The sequence below is a fragment of the Monodon monoceros genome, unplaced genomic scaffold (genome assembly GCF_005190385.1).
Source record: "Monodon monoceros isolate NGI ecotype Baffin Bay Population unplaced genomic scaffold, NGI_Narwhal_1 Super_Scaffold_20, whole genome shotgun sequence".
In the NCBI taxonomy this organism is placed as follows: domain Eukaryota; kingdom Metazoa; phylum Chordata; class Mammalia; order Artiodactyla; family Monodontidae; genus Monodon; species Monodon monoceros.
The window spans coordinates 88038603-88057176 of NW_021703777.1; the positions used below are offsets into that span (position 1 = coordinate 88038603).

The following is an 18574-nucleotide window of genomic DNA, read 5'->3' on the forward strand; positions in this document are numbered from 1 at the left end:
CTTTTAGTAATTCCAGTTGTGACCCCAGCCTGAAAAATATGTCCAAGCTACTGTAGCCACAACTGAATTTAATTTAATTTAGGATTTAATTTAATCCTAAGTTTAATAATAGCTTTGAAGCCCTTTATCAGCTAGTTAACCTCCATCGACTTAAATCCTAATCATCTCTTCCCAGGCCAACAAATGTATATGCTATTGCCTAAATCATTCTTTGTTCGGGTTCTTATACACACAGAAACATGCCCGTCTTCCCATCTTCCCATGTTTGAATACACATGGATGCAAACAAAAGGTGCATTTACCTTAATGTATTTCAGTAGTTTACGTATTCCCCATGGCACACATAGACCCAATCCAAACTTATACAAGATGGGTCTGGAAAAACTTCAACTTCTGCATCCTGGAGTAAACCCAGTTCTCCTTTCTTATTCTCCTGGTACTTGACTCAGCAAGTCGTATAATTCTGCACAGCAAAGAAATCAGCAGTGCCTTTGATCACTTTATTCTCTTCTGTAAATTCTGGAAGCCTGGACGATGGATAAACTTGCTTTTTACTCGTGAGGGCAACCTGCGACTTGACAACTGCAGGATAATCGCCGTCAATAAATATGGGCTTAGCAAAGAAATCCAATTGGAAAGCCACGGCTCTTTTAGCTGCTTCCTGGTCAGACACTGAGTTGGGATCTGCTGGTTCCACCCAGCCAGCAAAAATTGAGAGAGACACCATACCTTTCTGCTCTTATCAGAATAAGGATTCATAGCTGTGCCAGGATCTGGCATGAGCTTTAATCAAATTATGAGCTGCCTGATAAAACTTTAGTTCCAACGTAAGGCACACCAAGAGGAAATGCACCAAACTCATATGCCAGCAGGGCAAAAATATTAGGCTCATTTATAGTGATCCACTGCTTGACTCGATCCCCACATGTACTGAAGCAAAACCGGGCATATTTGTCGAAGGGTTCAACGATTGCCTCTGACAACCAACCTCCTTGGTCTTCCAAGGCCTGAGGCAAATCAAAGTAATAGAGGGTCACTATGGGCGTGACCCCATTTGTTAACAAATCATCAATGATCTTGTTGTAATAGTCAATTCCTAGGAGAAAAATAAAAGAAAGCATAAGAAAAGTTATTTTTAGTACATTGACAGTAAATAAGGATTGGGAGAGGATCAGGAATAATAATATCCTAAATAACTTTAAACCAAAATAAGGTTCATTACTTTCTACCTATAATCAATTAAAGGCTGGGAGGAAACATGAAGAAGTCCAAGGAAGACTGGCTGATCAGAGAGGGAAATGTGATGGGGCAACACGATTGTGGAAGATGTATGTTCTGAAAGGGATTCACTTGGGCAAGTTGGTAGCACTTAACTTTGTGTTATTGGCATGCTTATTGATATTATTTTATTTGTAGGGGGGAAGGATAAATTAGGAGTTTGGGATTAACATATACACACTACTATATATAAAACAGATAACCAACAAAGACCTACTGTGAAGCACAGAGAACTATACTCAATATTTTATCCTAACCTATAAGGGAAATTAATCTGAAAAAATAGATATATATGTATAACTGAATCACTTTGCTGTGTAACTAACACAACACTGTAAATCTACTTCAATTAAAAATTATAAATTTATATGTTCATATTAAAAAAAGAAATTATTTTATTTGCTTGTATGTAGATCAACTCCACTTGAATACAAGCCCCCTGATAATAAGGGCCTTATCTATCTAATTTATCTCTGGATCCCCCAAATCCTGGGACAATCCCAGAAATTTAGTAGAGACTCAATAAATAGCTGTTGAATGAATGAACAGATTTCAAAAGTATTCAATATAAGTAAAGAAATTGGACCCAGTGGCTGCCTTAGTGCTTCTCCAGACCCATCAGTCTCACAAGTCTAGGAAGAGAGACCCACTGATCATGCACAAGGGCTCAGCATCAGTCCCAGAGTGTGGGTTACAAGGGCAGTGAGCCAGGGGCGTGGCACATTAAGGAATGCTCAGTTGGGGAGTTTGCTCTAAATTTCTGACATAGTCCGTGGGAATACACAGCTACCCTTGGCTCTCAGCTGATTCTCCCAGCACTGCCTGTGTGAGAGAGAGAGTTTTTGGATGTGGCAGAGTTCAGAAAAATGTTATTAAGTTGGACATGTTCTGCCTTAGAAACCAATGCCAAGAAGATGCTGGGTCTAACCTAACAATGACTGTCAACTTGGAAGAGACTTTCTGAGGAAAGGCTGATATTAGTTCTTCATTTGATTGTATGTCTAAGAGTATGGAGGGAAACTAAGCAAAGAAAAGAGAAGCTGTCCTGTTTTGAGAGGTTGTGAATACAACTAAATTCATATGTAGAATTGTATTGCATTCAAAGTTTGCATAGAAGCAGGGTCCCTTTATCTCTCTTTTTTTTAACTTATTATCTACCAATTTTAAATATAATAATTTAGATTTTTGCATGTGTTTCATTCATTCAATCATTAATTTATTCATTCCTCAAATACATATTTATAGAGAAACTACTATATGCTGGACTTACAAACGTAAGATAAACATTGTCCTTGTCCAAAGAAAACTTAAATTTTAGTTGGGACTACAGACAAATTCATAAGCAATTATCATACAATGTTATTATTAAAAATAAAGTACAGAATGCTATTTAAACATATGATAAGGAGTCCTTATCCCAAACTGAGGGCATCTGGAAATACATTCAGAAAGCAATGTAGCATAATGGTTTAAAAAGTGAACTATGGTGACAGGCTACCTAAGTTCTATCCCAAGGCCTTCACCCACTAGTTTGGTGACCTCGGGCAAGTTACTTTATCTCTCTGAATTATCTTTCCTTGCCTGTAAAATGTGGACAATAATAGAAATGTATTTCAATAATTGTTGTGAGAATTTAATGAGTTGATAAATCGAATATGCTTAGAACAGTTCTTGGCATAGTTAGCTATCATCCTAATAATGATTATTATTGTCATGAGTGACATCTAAGCTGATTTTCAAAAGATGAAAATAAATGACCCACATAAGGCAAGGAGGAGTGATCCAGGAAGAGAAGAAAGGGAAACAAATGTGCAAAAGTCTAAAGGAGGAATGGAAATAAACAAAGCCCACCCAAATGTGAGCAGCTTACTTATTCCAAGTTTGTTGTAGCAAGGAGTCAGCCATTATCACTTGCATTTGGCAGATAATTAAAGGCTATCAGGGAAGCAGGAAAGCTTTATTATTAAAAAAAAAAAAAATGGGGGAGGATTCAGGTACTTTTGATTGAAGGTTGTTGGCATAGGGAGGCTGGAGGTAGGCTAACTAGAACAAGGGCATCCCAGGCAATCGGTTTGGGAAGCATATTTGGCTTTTTCCGGTTGGTTCTAAGTTCAAAGTAGGGGACAGAGGAGCAAAAATTAGAGAAGCTGGCAGTTGTTGACCACATTCTGACTATTCTAGGCCAACTGCTGCAGTGGGTGTCGTTTGGCTTCCTGAGCTTCTCTTGTGGATCAGAGTTCTATTGTCATGTATGGCCTGGCTTTTGTTTGTTTGTGTATTCATTCTCTTCTGGGAACTGCAAGTTCACCATAGGGAGGGTGTATAGCTCAGCAGAAGAGCAATAAGAATAGTGAGAGGTAAGCAGGGTAAGCAGAAGCCAAATTATGCAAGGTCATGTGTTGTCTGCCTATCTGTCTGTAAGAGCGGGTAATTTTTAACAACAGCTCACTTATTTTGCAAACATGAACATAATGTGAATCGTGCATAACAACTCCATACTTGGAAGGCCCTTTTGTATGCCATTACTCTCTGGGTGGACATAATAAGCTACCACCCCCACCCCAGCCCCACAAGATGTCCATGCAGTAATCCATAGAATATGTGAATATGTTACTTTACTTTTTATGTTACTGCAAAGGGACTTTGCAGATGTAATTCAGGTTAAGGATCTTGAGATGGGAAGATTTCTCTAGATTGTTCAAGTGGGCCCAATCTAGCTGCATGAGTCCTTAGAAGTGAAAGAGGATGGCAGAAGAGTGGATCGAAGAGATGCAGCAACAGAAGAAGAGGCACAAGAGATGGCAGCATGAGAGGGACTCAACCTACTATTGCTGGCTTTGAAGATGGAAGAAGGGAGCTACCAGCCAAGAATGCAGGTAGCCTCTAGAAGCTGAAAATGATCCTCAGCTCACAGTCATCAAAGAAATGGAGACTTCAGTCCTACAACCACAAGAAACTGAATTCTACCAACAAACTAAATGAGCCAAGAAGCAGACTCTCCTTTAGATCTTTGAAAAAGAATTGCAGCCCTGTTAAGCACTGTGGTTTCATCCAGGAGAGACCTGTGTCAGACTTCTGACCTACATAACTCTAAGGTGATAAGTTTGTATTGTTTTAAGCAAGTAAGCTTGTAATAATTTGTTGCAGCAGCCAAGGAAAACTAGTATACCCACCAAAGTTTATAAAGCTTTTCTTTCCTCTCTCACTAAAAGAGCACTCTGCCATCCCATCTCTGGGCCTCTGCAAGCCCACATTTCCTCACTTGTAAAATGGAATATCCAAAGATTTGTATGATGCGATCATCTTGGTACTGGACTGTGTTAAGGTTTTTATAGCCAACGCCTTCCATTGGCTTTGAATATAAAAATAATATCAGCTTTAATGTTTTGCATTCATACTATATGTACATAACATCACACATTTTGTTTAATCCCCGCACTAAGCACAAGAGGTGGGCATTTTTAGTCTCAATAAACATATGAAAAAACTGAGATTCAGAGAGTGAGTACCGGACATAAAGCGACAATGTTGTCAGATGGCACAGCCAACATTTGAAGCCAGTCTGTCTCACTACAAAGACTGAGCTGTTCCCACTACAACATTCCCCTTCTCACGCAAATGTTTCAGATCCAGAAACATGGTGATACTGTTTCCCTAGCCTTAATAATCACCACTTTGGAGCTGATTCATAATATCAGGGTTTTTTATTTTTAATTTCTGGAATAATCAATGATTTATAAGCATCATTAGATACGGCACTATCATTAATGACGGCAATCAATGTAATTCAAACAACATGATGATCTGCAATTGAACTGAAGTCAAAAGTTTTTAAGTAAAACTTTGTTTTACTCGTCAACATGGCAGAGCAACAAAGCATTGCATACTTAATATTTATCATCCCAGAACTGAGCACTTTACTTCTGGTTTGTACAGTTTATTCGGTGTTGTAATGAAACTTTCCCATGAGGCAGTGGAGTGAGGCTTTTAAGAGCAGAGCTCTGGAGTCAGACAATTCAGTCAAGGGACTGTGGACAAATCACGTGGCCTCCCTACACCCACGTTTCCTCATCTGTAAAAGAGGAATATTAATAGTGCCACCTCAGGAGTGTTTAAGCTTTGAATGAGAACAATAGAGAGTGCTTTAGCTTTATCAGACTCATACAATTCAGGGTAACTAATTCTATGCATAAACATGTATTTTTAAATGATCATCTGTTACTAATCTAGGGAGCATGAAACCCCGAGAGGTCATTTGGACCCTGTTCTGCATCTGGATATTTAGGGCTGGGTTATTTTCAGTATTAAAATCTCCACAGCCTTCTTTCATAGTTACTACATCATCTCTGTTTTAATTAAACCCACTTCTTATTTGATCTTTGAAAATATGAAGCATATTTAAGTGAAAGGTCTTTTGGAAATAGGGAAAAGAAGCCCACTCACATTAACTCAAATGTAAAGGTGACATTAGAGGTAGAAGGCTGGTTAGTATGTGATGCAGTGGACATTATTGGAAATGAGTGATGTCAGATACCCAATTACAGTAAAAAAAATCACACTGGAACTTCAAGGAATTAAAGCTGGGAGCTGAGAAAATCTTGCCTCTCAGGAAAAGACTGATGTCTCCCATCCCAACTTCTCTCAACACATCTACTCCATTCCTCTCCTGCTCAAAGAACCAGCTTCCTTTGTGCATCCAATTTGCTATGGTCTCAAAATGGCCATCCCATCTGCCAATGCCACCTCATAACCCTAGTGCCTACCACCCACCAACTCAGCCTCTCAGCTCCTCAATTCCAAACATCCCTGAGAGAGGAAGGCAGTTGAGCAGGATTATCTTTTTTAATGAAGTTAAACAAATTATATGTCACAGGAAAATAAGTCTTTTCCTCATCCAGTCAGCTGTGGCCAAGAGCAGAGCAGGATTATGTAGAACAAAGAAATGGGGAAATTTGCTTAGAAGGGGATGTGGCTGAAACTTGCAAAGATGATGTCTCAGTCCATAAAATAACTACACTGGAACTCTCCTAGTCAAACTGTAAATGTCTTAACATAGAATTAATTTTGACCAAGTGCCCACCATGTGTCAAACACATAACTCTCTAGGTTCACTCCTTGCTAGACCCACACCACCCATTTCTCTCACTGACCTATCTTCTCTTGACAAACTGACTGTGTTAGTTTCCTATTGCTGCGGTAATAAATTACCACAAATGTAATGGCCTAAACCAACACCGAGTTATTATCTTACAGTTCTGGGCATCAGATGTCCAAAATGGTTCTCACTGAGCTAAAATCAAGATGTCAGCAGAGCTGTATTCCTCCTGAAGGCTCTCAAGAAGAATCCATTTCCTTGCCTTTTCCAGCTTCTAGAGGCTCGTGGCCCCTTCTTCCATCATCAAAGCCAGCACTGAAACACCTTGTCTCCTGTCTGACCTCTGCTTCAGTCCTTATATCTTCTCTCTCTGGCTCTGATCCTCTTTCCTCCCTTTTTTAAGGATCTGTGTGATTACAGTGGTACCATCCAGATAATCCAGGATAATCTTCCCATCTAAAGATTCTTAACTTAATCACATCTGTAAAGTCCCTTTTACCATGTAAGATAATATATTCACAGTTTCTAAGAATTAAGACATGGACACTTTGAGGGGCTATTATTCAGCCTACCTCACTGCCCAACTTAGAGTAGGAGATTAATAAATGTTTCTTTAGTTATTTACTTAACTACCATTCCTGCTAACTGTGCTCATGTTTTAAATCTTAAAGTGCAAAAGAAATTCTGCATAACCATTCCTTTTCCTTTTTATTTCCAATACTTGGGTCTTTTGCTAATCACCTGAAACTTACATTTGCGGCAGATATGAAAATGCACTTGAACAGTTGAGAAATACAGAAAAATGTGATTTCAGTTGCCAGCTCAATCTCTTCTTGTTAAACCTCAAAAACTTGACATTTGAAAGAGAAAGACTGTGTAACAGTGACATTTTGTAAAATATTCTTCCAGCTTGGGAACACAGGATTTTACTTACAAGTTTCTAAATGTCCTCTCATCAAGCTTTAAAATAGGGAGTCAAATACAAAAACAGGAGTTTCTTGGAAAAGATAGTGACAAGGGTTCTCTAATTCTTTACATGCTCTTTGAGAAAATGTTTAAACAGAGAAAACAAATGATGGCCTTTCTGATCTAAAACAGTTCCAATTGCTTCAACAGATCACTGCACAAGAATGAGCAACCACTTACTGAAATTCTGCCTACTGGAAGCACTTCCACTGCCCTTTTGTTCATAGAAAAGTCTGTAATGTTAATCAGCTATGGGCTTTACAAAAGCTGGTGCCAAACATGAAAAGCTTAGTGCTGGGAGCACGTGATCCCCACGTGAGAATTGCACAAGTGAATCCTTCACGTTGTCCAGGTGGCCCCAGTGACTCCAGCCACCACCACCACTACCCTCTAGCTTTTCTGCTGCCCTGCTCTTGCATTCCTGATCTACAGTGAGCTCCATGAACTCCTGTGTATCTTAAGTTGGTGTTAAATAACTGGATATGTTGGCGTATTGGTACAGGTCCACAATCCTTTATATGAAAATCTTGGCAGCCATGTGTTCAGAATTTGAGGATTTTTAGAAAAGAAACAGAGTACATATTATGTATTAAGTTTAACACCCCCAGTGGGTGTGGGTCAGTATCCCTTAATATTTCTGCAGTAAAACAGATAAATAATCTCACCAAGCAAAATGAACTGAGATGATAAAAAACTTTCCCATCAACTCAGGTCAGCTTTTGCTGCTAAATCTGTTTTAGAAAGCTTACTAACTTACTAAACCTAAACTTACTAAAAAGGATTCAATATTCAGAACCTTTTGGATTTTAGAACTTCACATAAGGGATTATGGACCTATATTACAAGTTGGTGGGGTTTTCTTTTTTAATTTTTATGTTGTTTACGATCCAAATGGAAGCTCAGTTAAAAACTCCAAACTGCTAGAATCATACGCTAGAACAGTGGAAAGAGTTTTAGTAATTCAGTGCTTCCACCTCATGTTACCAAAAGTGAAATTGTAGCACAAAGAATACTAGTGGTTTGGTAAGGTTGTAAATGTCTCTGGATCCTACTTTTTGACATCAGACAGACCTAGGTTGAACTCAGCTCTAACTAAATTTGTCATCTTGGCAAATTTATGCCCAGCCTTACACCCCAGTTTACCATGATTCCCTCTGTTTAGGGAGGGCCCTCTTTCACAGGGCTGTTCGGAGCATTAAATTTGCAAAAGCAGGTGCAGTGCTTGGCATAGTAAGTTGCACATACTACATGCTCAATAAAAGGCAACCATTACTGCCCTTAGAGTGATCTGTATGGTTATTATTGACCTAATTCAATTAAATTCAGTTAAGTGTTTACTGAATTCATCCCTGCAAGACACTGTTCTAGGCCACAGGGGTGAACAAGGCAGAATCATCTCCTTTTTATCCTGTAAAAAATTCCAGGGATTCTCTTATCTTCATTATGAGTATGTAGACAGAGTCCCTGACACACAGTAGACACTTAATATATGTTTGTTGGGTTGAATTAAACTCAAAGTGCTCACAGTCTAGCAGGGGAATTAATAATGCCAAGAGCAAAGAGTGTAAGAAAGACCCTAAGAGTTTTTCAATGTGCTATGGGAATTTTTTTTTTAAGATTTCTTTTGTCTTGGAATAGGGAAAGACTCTAAAGAAGAGGAAACATTTGTGCTAGCCCTTAACAGTAGAATAAACATTCAGCGGGTATAGTTGGGAGTTTTTGTAAAAGGCCAATCCAGGCAGGAGGAAGAGCTTGGGAAAATTTCTACAAAGGTGGAAAATCGCATAGCATGTTTAGTAAGTAATGGGTTATGTGCTTAGGGCCTTGCGTGGAGGAATTGCATGGACCACATGCATGGGTGATTCAGCCTAGAATGCTTCAGAGGTGAATTAAGACTAAGTCAAAAACTGGAATGATATATGAAGGAGTTTAAATGACAAAAAAGAATTTTTTATCTTGCTTTGCTCTAGCAGGAGATGATGCAAGCCACCATGACTTGGGCCAAGCTTTCAGAAAATTGCTGTGGTGGCATTTTGTATGAAGGATTAAAGGACAAAGAAAGAGGGCGAAAGTAGGTATAACCATCAAGGGTATATCAAAAACATCTAAACCAGGGCAGGGACAGAGAAGAAGGCTAGAAGGGGAGAAGTTAAAAAGGCATAAGAAGAATGGATCATATTTGGCAACCAATTAGATGTAAGAAGCAAAGAAACAAGAAGATTCAGAGATTACTCTTAGTTTTTAATCCTTGAGGGTTATGATGGTGCCAGAGAAAAGAGAGGGTACAGATGATGGATTAGAATGGTGGGAAATTAAGAGTTAACTTTTAAACTGAATAACAAATTACCTACTGTTCAAAGTCAAAAAATAAAACTGGCAGGTGATGCCAAGAAAGTAGACCTTCAACAAAGAGTGGTTAAAAAAAGAGGCTAATGTCTTTAGAATCAAGTCATGAACCTGCTAATCTTGCATTGTCCTTACCTGGGGGAGGCTACTTTAAGGCCATGTGCTACGGGTGAGTGCATAAATTGTGGTTCCATTTCACAATGCAGAGATTTCCCCACCTTACTGTGCAAGTGCACAAGTCCACCTAGGAACTGTTATCACAGGTTGTTCTTACTACGTAGGAAATCAGATAACTTACTCAAAAAGAACCCCTCAATATCTATGCCGGCCCTTTGGGCTGGAGGTGTAGCAAGGCAAGCAGGTGACTTCATGCACAACCTTGCAGTTGTGAGATGCTGAAAGTACATGCCTCTCAAATTTTCCACGTTAGGTCCCTCCTTGCCTCACCTAGTCCCAACCCTGGGAGTAATGTGAAATCTTTTCCAGAACAAAGGAGCCATAACGGTTCTTTACTAAGAAGTCTTTAAATTGTGATGCAGGGGTTACAAAGCTTTTCCTATAAAGGACCACATAGTAAACATTTCAGGCTTTGCATGCTGTACGGTCTTTGCCCCAACTATTCAATTCTACCATTACACTGGGAAAGCAACCAACTATACGTAATGAACGGGCACGGTTGTATTGCAATAAAACTTTATTTAAACAAAATAGGAATCAGGCCAAGTTTGGCCTCAGGTCATAGTCTGCCAACCCTGTTGTGTGGAAGGAGCTAGCCAGACCTTAGGCTTAAATTCCAGATCCACCAAAAAATACAAATTTACAAAATATCTGGATTTGAACATGCACCTCTGTAAAATGTGATACTTATATCTTCCTCATTGATTTGTGGGGTTTAGAGAAAATGTAAGTAAAATGCCTTATAAATAAGGACAGTAGTCTTTTTCATTACAAGGCATAATATGAATAATAACTAACACTGAATGCTTTTACACTATACCAGCTACAACTGTGTAAAGCACTTTAAAAGATTATTTCATTTAATCTTCCAACAACACTCTGAAGTAGGAGCTATTACAGTATCCCTTTCTACTCATGGGGAAACTGAGGCACCAAGCCATGCCCAGGAGATGCTTACATAGATAGTGTGATGTCGCTGGCACTTAATCCCAAGTAAACAGATTCCAGGGGCTCTGGTGCTAACCTCTGTGTTAGTTAATTAGCTCCACTAATTCAGCTTCAATTGAAATGCTCAGAATCTTCTCAAGTTCCGCAGGGCTCTTCATGACTCATCCCAGCATAACACAACTGAAAATCGTTTATACAGAACTTCTGGAAATTCACCTTCAGGTCAACAGTCAAATAACCTCTTGCATAAATAAAACACTTATTCCAACCCCCTTCCTGCCCATCTATTTCCACCCCTCCCAACAAAGATCTCCAGTTGAGGGAAGCCATAATAGTCCTGAGAAAGCTAATGCAAACCCATTTCAAAAAATTTATCCTATAATCACTCTAAAAACTTGCAATTTCAAAGCAACACTGCAGAATAGAATCCTGGATTAATTATGCCAGGCTGTAGCAATAACCTTGAATTAAAGCTGCAACCTTCTATTTTTAAGAAACACTTGCCTTTCTGGTTGATGAAACCTGTCGTCCCATCAGGTAACAGACGTGACCAGGAAAGAGAGAAGCAGTAATGAGTCAATCCAAGCTGTTTGATACATTTCAAATCTTCCTCCCACAGAGTGTAGCTGCCACAAGCTACATCGCCAGTCTGGTTCTTGAAAACTCTGTCTCTTCCCTGATGGGTGAATGTGTCCCAGACACAAGGGCCTTTTCCATCTGTATCCCAGCCTCCTGAGAAAAAGAAGAAAATGAAACAGTTACACTCTTGACATCAAGAGGCATATGTGGAATGTAAATATTTGTCACCCAAAGAACATCCCTCATTAACTCAATGTATCATATTGGTAACTTTAAAATATGCCTTTAAAATAACATGCATGAGTGGGTTATGTGTTCAGCTGTCCTTGATCCCTGAAGCTGACTGGTGGCAAATGAAAAATTGTTGCATAATGCTGTGGCATAGCAGGCTTTCACGGTTCATTATCTGAAGATCTCCCAGCTGGTAACAGAGGCAGGGCTCAGCTTATGAGTGTCTGAATTGAAAACACCTCCTCCTTGTGAACATTTCTCCTGGCCATGACTGACATGCCTTGTCCTTGTTGTGCACAAAGCAGTCTCGGGACCTTATCTTTGACCCCTGACACCTGAACCCTATTCTCCTGTCGTCTGACCATGGAGCCTGAGATGGTCTAGTCAACTATTGTGGAGAGGAGGTTAGTTTTTGCCATTGTTGGGATGATATTGGTATCCTACATTCATTCCTTCATACCTCCCTTAATTCAGCAAATGCAATGTGTCAGGCTCTACGCTAAGCACAGTGGCTATCATGGTGAACTCTGCTGTGCTCCGGGTCCTTGGAGAACTTACACGCAATTATAAAACAGCTAACGTAAGGACCATTGCGTGAAAGCCAGGGAGGGGCGTTTATCCAGATGTGGGCAGGAGTCCGAAGTCTCTTAGAGAAATGGCTTCTAGGCTGAAATCTAAAGGAAATGTTGACTCATCAAGGTGAATTTCTCAGAGGTGGGAGTGGGGGGAAAATTTAAAAAAAGAGGAGCCAGGGTCAGAATAAGCCCAGAGGTAAGAGAGAGTGTCACACATTAAAGGGACAGAAGGTAAAAAATTACATTAGATTTGAAATCCCTATTCACATAGAAATTTTGTTTAAAATTTAGAATCCATTTTATGGTATAAAGGGGTAATGTTAAAAATCTCATGACTCCCTAATTCTACTTCTAAGGGCATACGTTAGAGGAACGTTCATGTATTTTCACAAAGAGATTATATGAGATTATTGAGGCAGAGTTTTCTGTAATAACAAAATCCTGGAAACAACCACCTATTTCCTATCAACAGTAGAACAGATCATTAATTTTGGGTATATCCATAGAGAGGAAACAATAATCAGCTATTAAAGTGAATGAATCAGAGCATAGATACCCTTCTTCTCTGGTCTGAATGTCTGTGTCCCCTCAAATCCAGAGGCTGAAATCCTAACACCCAATGTGATGGTATTAGGAAGTGCGGCCTTTGGGAGGTGCTTAAGTCATGAGAGTGGAGCCCTCCTGAATGAGATTAGTGCTCCTAAAAGGAGACCCCACCATGTTCCCTAGCTCCTTCTGCCCCGTGAGGATACAAGAAGTCTGTAATGTGGAAGAGGGCCCTCACCTGACCATGCTGGCACCCTAATCCCCAACATCCAGCATCCAGAACTGTGAAGAATAAATGTTTGTTGCTTATAAAGCCCCTAGTTTATGGTATTTTGTTAGATCAGTCCAAATGGACTAAGACATCCTCAAAACTATAATATTAAACAACAACAACAACAAATCAAGATTCAAAAGAATGTATACAGGAATGAATACGGGGAGCACAGGAGATTTTTAAGGAAGTGAAACTACTAAAACTGTATATGGATTTTCCACTGTGCTGTGGGTCTGCTCCCCTAACCCTGACTTGTTCATGGGTGGACTGTATTCTGTATGATACTGTAATAGTGGATACATGACATTATACATTTGTCAAAACCCATAAACTATGAACTTTATTTAATACTAATGTATCAATATTCGCCCATCATTTGTAACCAACGTCCCACACTAATGCTAGATGTTAACGATAGGGGAAATTGGAGGAATGGGATATATGAGAACTCTGTACTTTCTGCTCAATTTTTCTATAAATCTAAAATTGCTCTAAAATATAAAGGTTATTAATTTTTAAAAGAATATATGCAGTACTTTTATCATGTTTTATGCAAAATATGTAAAACAAATCATGGATTTTCTGAACATATACCTATGAGGTAAACATACAACAGCATGCCTGGGGATGATCAATTCAGGCTGGTGGCTGCCTTTGGGTAGAAAATGGAGGGAAACGGAAACAAGGAGGAGCCTGAGGGCCCTTTGCATCTCTTCTGTTTCACTCCTTAAGCTGGCTAACAGGTATATGAGAGGCTGTTGATTACATTATCCACAATCCTTTTTATATACCTAAAATAGTTCGTAATGACTTTCATGTAAGAAAGGAGTCACAGCTAGAGTAAATAGACTAAAGCAATTATAGAAAAGTTTTTTAGATCCTCATTTAGCATTTACTTACTCATATTTTTTGCACGATTCTAATAGGATTAGATGTAGTCTCCAGACCAACAAAAAGACAACCTGGGCTATAATTTATGGGAGAGAACCATGAGGAGACAGGAGAGGCTGCTAAAAGAAGGAGCTCTGACAAAAGCAAAAATGACAGTTGATATCAAGGTAGGGTACTAAAGATCTATACAAAGAAATCATGAATATTAAAAATTGTACTCTGGGGGCTTCCCTGGTGGCGCAGTGGTTGAGAGTCCGCCTGCCGATGCAGGGGACGCGGGTTCGTGCCCTGGTCAGGGAGGATCCCACATGCCATGGAGCGGCTGGGCCCGTGAGCCATGGCCCCTGAGGCTGCGCGTCTGGAGCCTGTGCTCTGCAACGGGAGCGGCCATAGCAGTGAGAGGCCCGTGTACCTCTAACTAACTAACTAACTAAATAAATAAATAAATAAATTGTACTCTGGAGCCATGTCAAATAGAGGCAAAAAGTTTTATACATCCCAATGGCTCTCAAGTTATGTCTGTATATAAGGTTTAGAGGGAGGAAGAAAAAGAATACCGGTATTCAATCTTAGAATGAAATAGGTATGAATATTAAAATGCAAGTTTGGCCAAGCATGGTGCTTATAGTTTGGGTTAATAGATTTACAATAAATGAAGAAGCTTAATCTCAGAGAGTTTAGGCATAGCGTATTGGTAAATATTAACAAGTGGCTGTATGTTAAAAATGTATACACCTATATGTATATATGTTTATTATAAATTTTACTGATATAAAGGATGTGTAATACACCATCTCCAAGCAATAATATGCAATGCTCTTTACTGTAAATTCCTTATAGCCAATTGATTCTCATACTATGCTTGTTTAGATTTTTGCCAAACTCTTATATCGGGAGCCAAACTGCAACATACAATCTGACAAGTGTGAGTAGTCCTGTATCAGACTGTTGACTGATATCTTTGCTTAAATTAACAAGCACAATGAAAGGAAAATAACAAAGATGTACCAGAATTTCACTTGTTCATTAGTGACATGAGCAGCTTCTTTGCTGAACTGGATAATAGTTTTCAAACAGCGGAAGACTATTTCCTTGAATTTTTTGTCCTACTCACAATGTAACAGTTACAGACATGACACACAATCATTTACTCTGTATTATTAATATTTTTTCTATAACTTTCTTAGGTCCAGACAACCAACAAAACAATACATCAAATATTGACTTGTAGCACTTGCCAATATCTGTGGTATAAATACTTACACATGCCCAATTTCAAGCAACCAATGTGACAGCACTGAAGGCAGAGTTGCAAAGAGATGAGCAGTGGCACATCATTATATAGTATTTCTTCTACACAGATACAAGAAATCTAAACAGCTTCAAGGGCATAGCTAATAATAAACGTAGTAAAATATTGAGGAAGTAAGGATTTTGAGTATTTATTACCCCTTTTTAATATAAATTATTTACTTATAAGTTTATGTAATTGAATTTTTAATGCTGGCTGTGTTTAAGAATCAGCTCATAAAATTGCTGAAAACTTAACAGTAGGCACTGGTGAGCCAGTACAAGCTGGCTTCACCACATCACTGATTGTGACTTGCCTAAGATCACACTCTTAGTAAGACGCAGAACCAAGATGTGTCTCCAGATCTGTCTGATGTTGAAGTCCAAATCCTTCCATTGGACCACACTGCTTTTAGTAATAATGACTGACTAATGAAGGAAGAGTCAACTGATGCCCGTGCTACTCAATTTATGAAGCCTAAGAAATGCATAACATGACCTACACATTTTGGAAAACAGTCCATCTGAAGTGCTTAAAACAAGTTTTGACAATTTCAAGAGGTAAATGTCATTTAGCAGGAAAACGTACTTATGTAGAGTAGTAGTAGTATACATTCTAGATGTATACTAGATGAGCATGTGTAAACAACATTGTTTCTATGAGAACTAGAATATGAATTGCAAAGTAACCATTATAAGTGAAATTTTGATTTAAAAATATACAGTGGCCTTTAAAAAAATAAAAAATGTCTATAGTGGCCAGTACTTATTAGTACTTGAATGTAAATTTTCCTGAATGAATGATATTAATAACTCATTTGCTCATTAGGGATCTTCTCAAGATGTAATTATGTCCACATATTAAAAGTTCGTTGTTCTTTATGAGGAACAAGACTACCGTTTCCAGGCAGACTACATACCCTGAGCTATCCTTCAAACAACTACGATTGCCAGATGGAATATGGGAAATGTATTGTTAAATGTGCCATCGATCTGGCAGGATGTTAGGGAACCCCAAATCAAAGTGAGAGGTAATTCAGAAGCATAAGTGAGTAGCGATATAGGCTTTTGTCCTGAGAGCATCGGAGAAGCCCAGATGATGTGAGCTTGCATTTTAATGGCCTGTGGGACAAAGGAGAAAAGAGACAAAGTCTAAAGCTCACCAAAATGGGAAGCCTGTGGTAAGATGCTCACATAAGTCTGATGATGCAAGGACTTCACATACAGTGCCAGAATAAACAACAAGCTCTGCCTAAGAAAGAGACAACAAAGCAGTTAGCCTGTGGGAGAGAAATTACTCCTTGATATTTGTAACCACAACTCAGCTCTCAAACTATTAATTAAGTGTGAGAATGGAAAAAGATTTTAGCAGACATACGAGCTCTCACAGGATACTGGGAAAACTTTTTCCTCTCATTGGATGTTACTAGAGGATAAATTTCTCCAAAACAATGATGTAAAACAAGAAAGAGAAAGATCCAGGATCCAGGAAATGAGGAATCTAGCAGAAGAAGTCTGTGGAATGATGTAGCTGTGCAGCAAACCCAAGGAGTAACCAGTCCATGGGAAACCAGCCTATTTCCCATAGCTATGGGAAATATTTCTTCAAGAATATTATACTACTAGAATATTTAGTTTGATTTTTTTCAAATTTTAAAAATTTACTAGAGAATTGTCAACATGCACAATACTACAGTGAAGCTCCACGTACCCCTGGTTCACCTTCCGCAGTTTCCAACTTTCGCCAACCTTGTTTCATCTTTATCCCACACACGCTTCTTCGTTTAATCTACACACATTTCAGTATACCCTCTAGCTGACAAGAATATTTCTAATTGGGGTAAAATACACATCACACAAAGCTTACCACCTCAACCATGTTTAAGGGCACAGTTATGTGGCATTAAGTGCATTCACATTGTTGGGCGATCATCACCATCTATCTCCAGAACTCTTTTCATTGTGCAAAACTGAAACTTTGTAACAACTTAGCAATTATTCCCATTCTAATTGTGCACGGGGGGGTGGTGAAAGTGGGAAGGGAGAGGGAGAAAAAGTGGACAAATGGGTAAATCTTCATCTTTCACAGGGAGAAGTCAATAGATTATGCCTACAACAGGAAAAAAAAACACAAAAACTAGTAATATAAGCATGATATTTAAGATATAGAAGTCAATGCCAAAAGGATTAACCAAAAGAATTAAAAGGGATTTCCTCTAGAGAGAGAAACATGGAAGAGAACAAGGGATTGATGGTTTCTGAAAGTCTTGTTTTGACTCTTTAAATTAGTTTGCTATATTAACTTTAGTTAGCATGAAGATGAACTTAAGAAATTATATTAAACATTAGAAAAGATGGCATAGAAAATAGACATTAAATATGTGGATAATCTAAACAAGCTATTAAAGTATAAACCAATAAAATGTCTGTTTTGTGAGAATTAAAAAGAATAACTAGATAGAACTAAAATGCTGCCCACCCCAAAAAAAAAAAAAAAATATATATATATATATATATATATATATAAGCACCAAGGTAAGAAATCAGAGTTAAAGTGTTCTCAGATTCATATACTGTCTAGAAGGGGACTAACGATATTGATTAACATTTTACTTTGTTATATTTTATACTCAGGTTAAAATTTCTAGGGTAAGCACTTAAAGAAAAAAATGTAATTTCTTTTTAAAGACAAGTCCAACATATATATAGCAAGTCTGTGCCAGGCTCTGTTCTAAGCATTTTATATTGATGCTGTGCAACAATATTATGAGTAACTGCAATTATTATCCCCATTTTTGGGTAAGGAAACTGAGAAATGAAGAGGTTAAATTAATTTGCCTAGATCAGTTTGTACTAAAGCTGAGATTCTATCTCAGACAGTTGAATTCCAGAGCCCATGCTCTTAACCATTATGCTAAATGAGGAAAACTAAATACATTTAAAAGAGGGCAGGAAAATAATAAAAAGTAAACAAAGAAATAAGAAAAATAAAAGCATAAAATAAGATGGTATGACAAGATATATAATCACTTATAACAATATGTCAATGGGCTATACTCCCCAGATAGAAGACAGAGATTGTCAGACTATATATATTTTTTTAAATTCAGTGATATACTGTTAACCAACATACCTAAGACATAAGAATATAAAAACATTGAAAGTCAAAATATAGAGAAAGATATCCACCCCCCAAAAAAGCAAAGGACTTCAAGGAGGGCAAAAAAAGCACTAGAGATAAGGTGGGTCACCACATAGTAACAATGCTGTTTTAAATATGTATGCATCTAAGAATCTGGTTTCAAAACATGTGAAGCAAAATTGACACAACTGAAATGTAAAGTTGACAAATCCACCTCCATAACCCAAAACTCCACC

The 18574-nt window shown here is 38.3% G+C and overlaps 1 pseudogene; it reads right to left on the reverse strand.

Annotated features, from left to right (window-relative positions):
* LOC114902434 overlaps window positions 1–18574 on the reverse strand; it is a 150211-nt pseudogene that overhangs the window by 86146 nt on the left and 45491 nt on the right.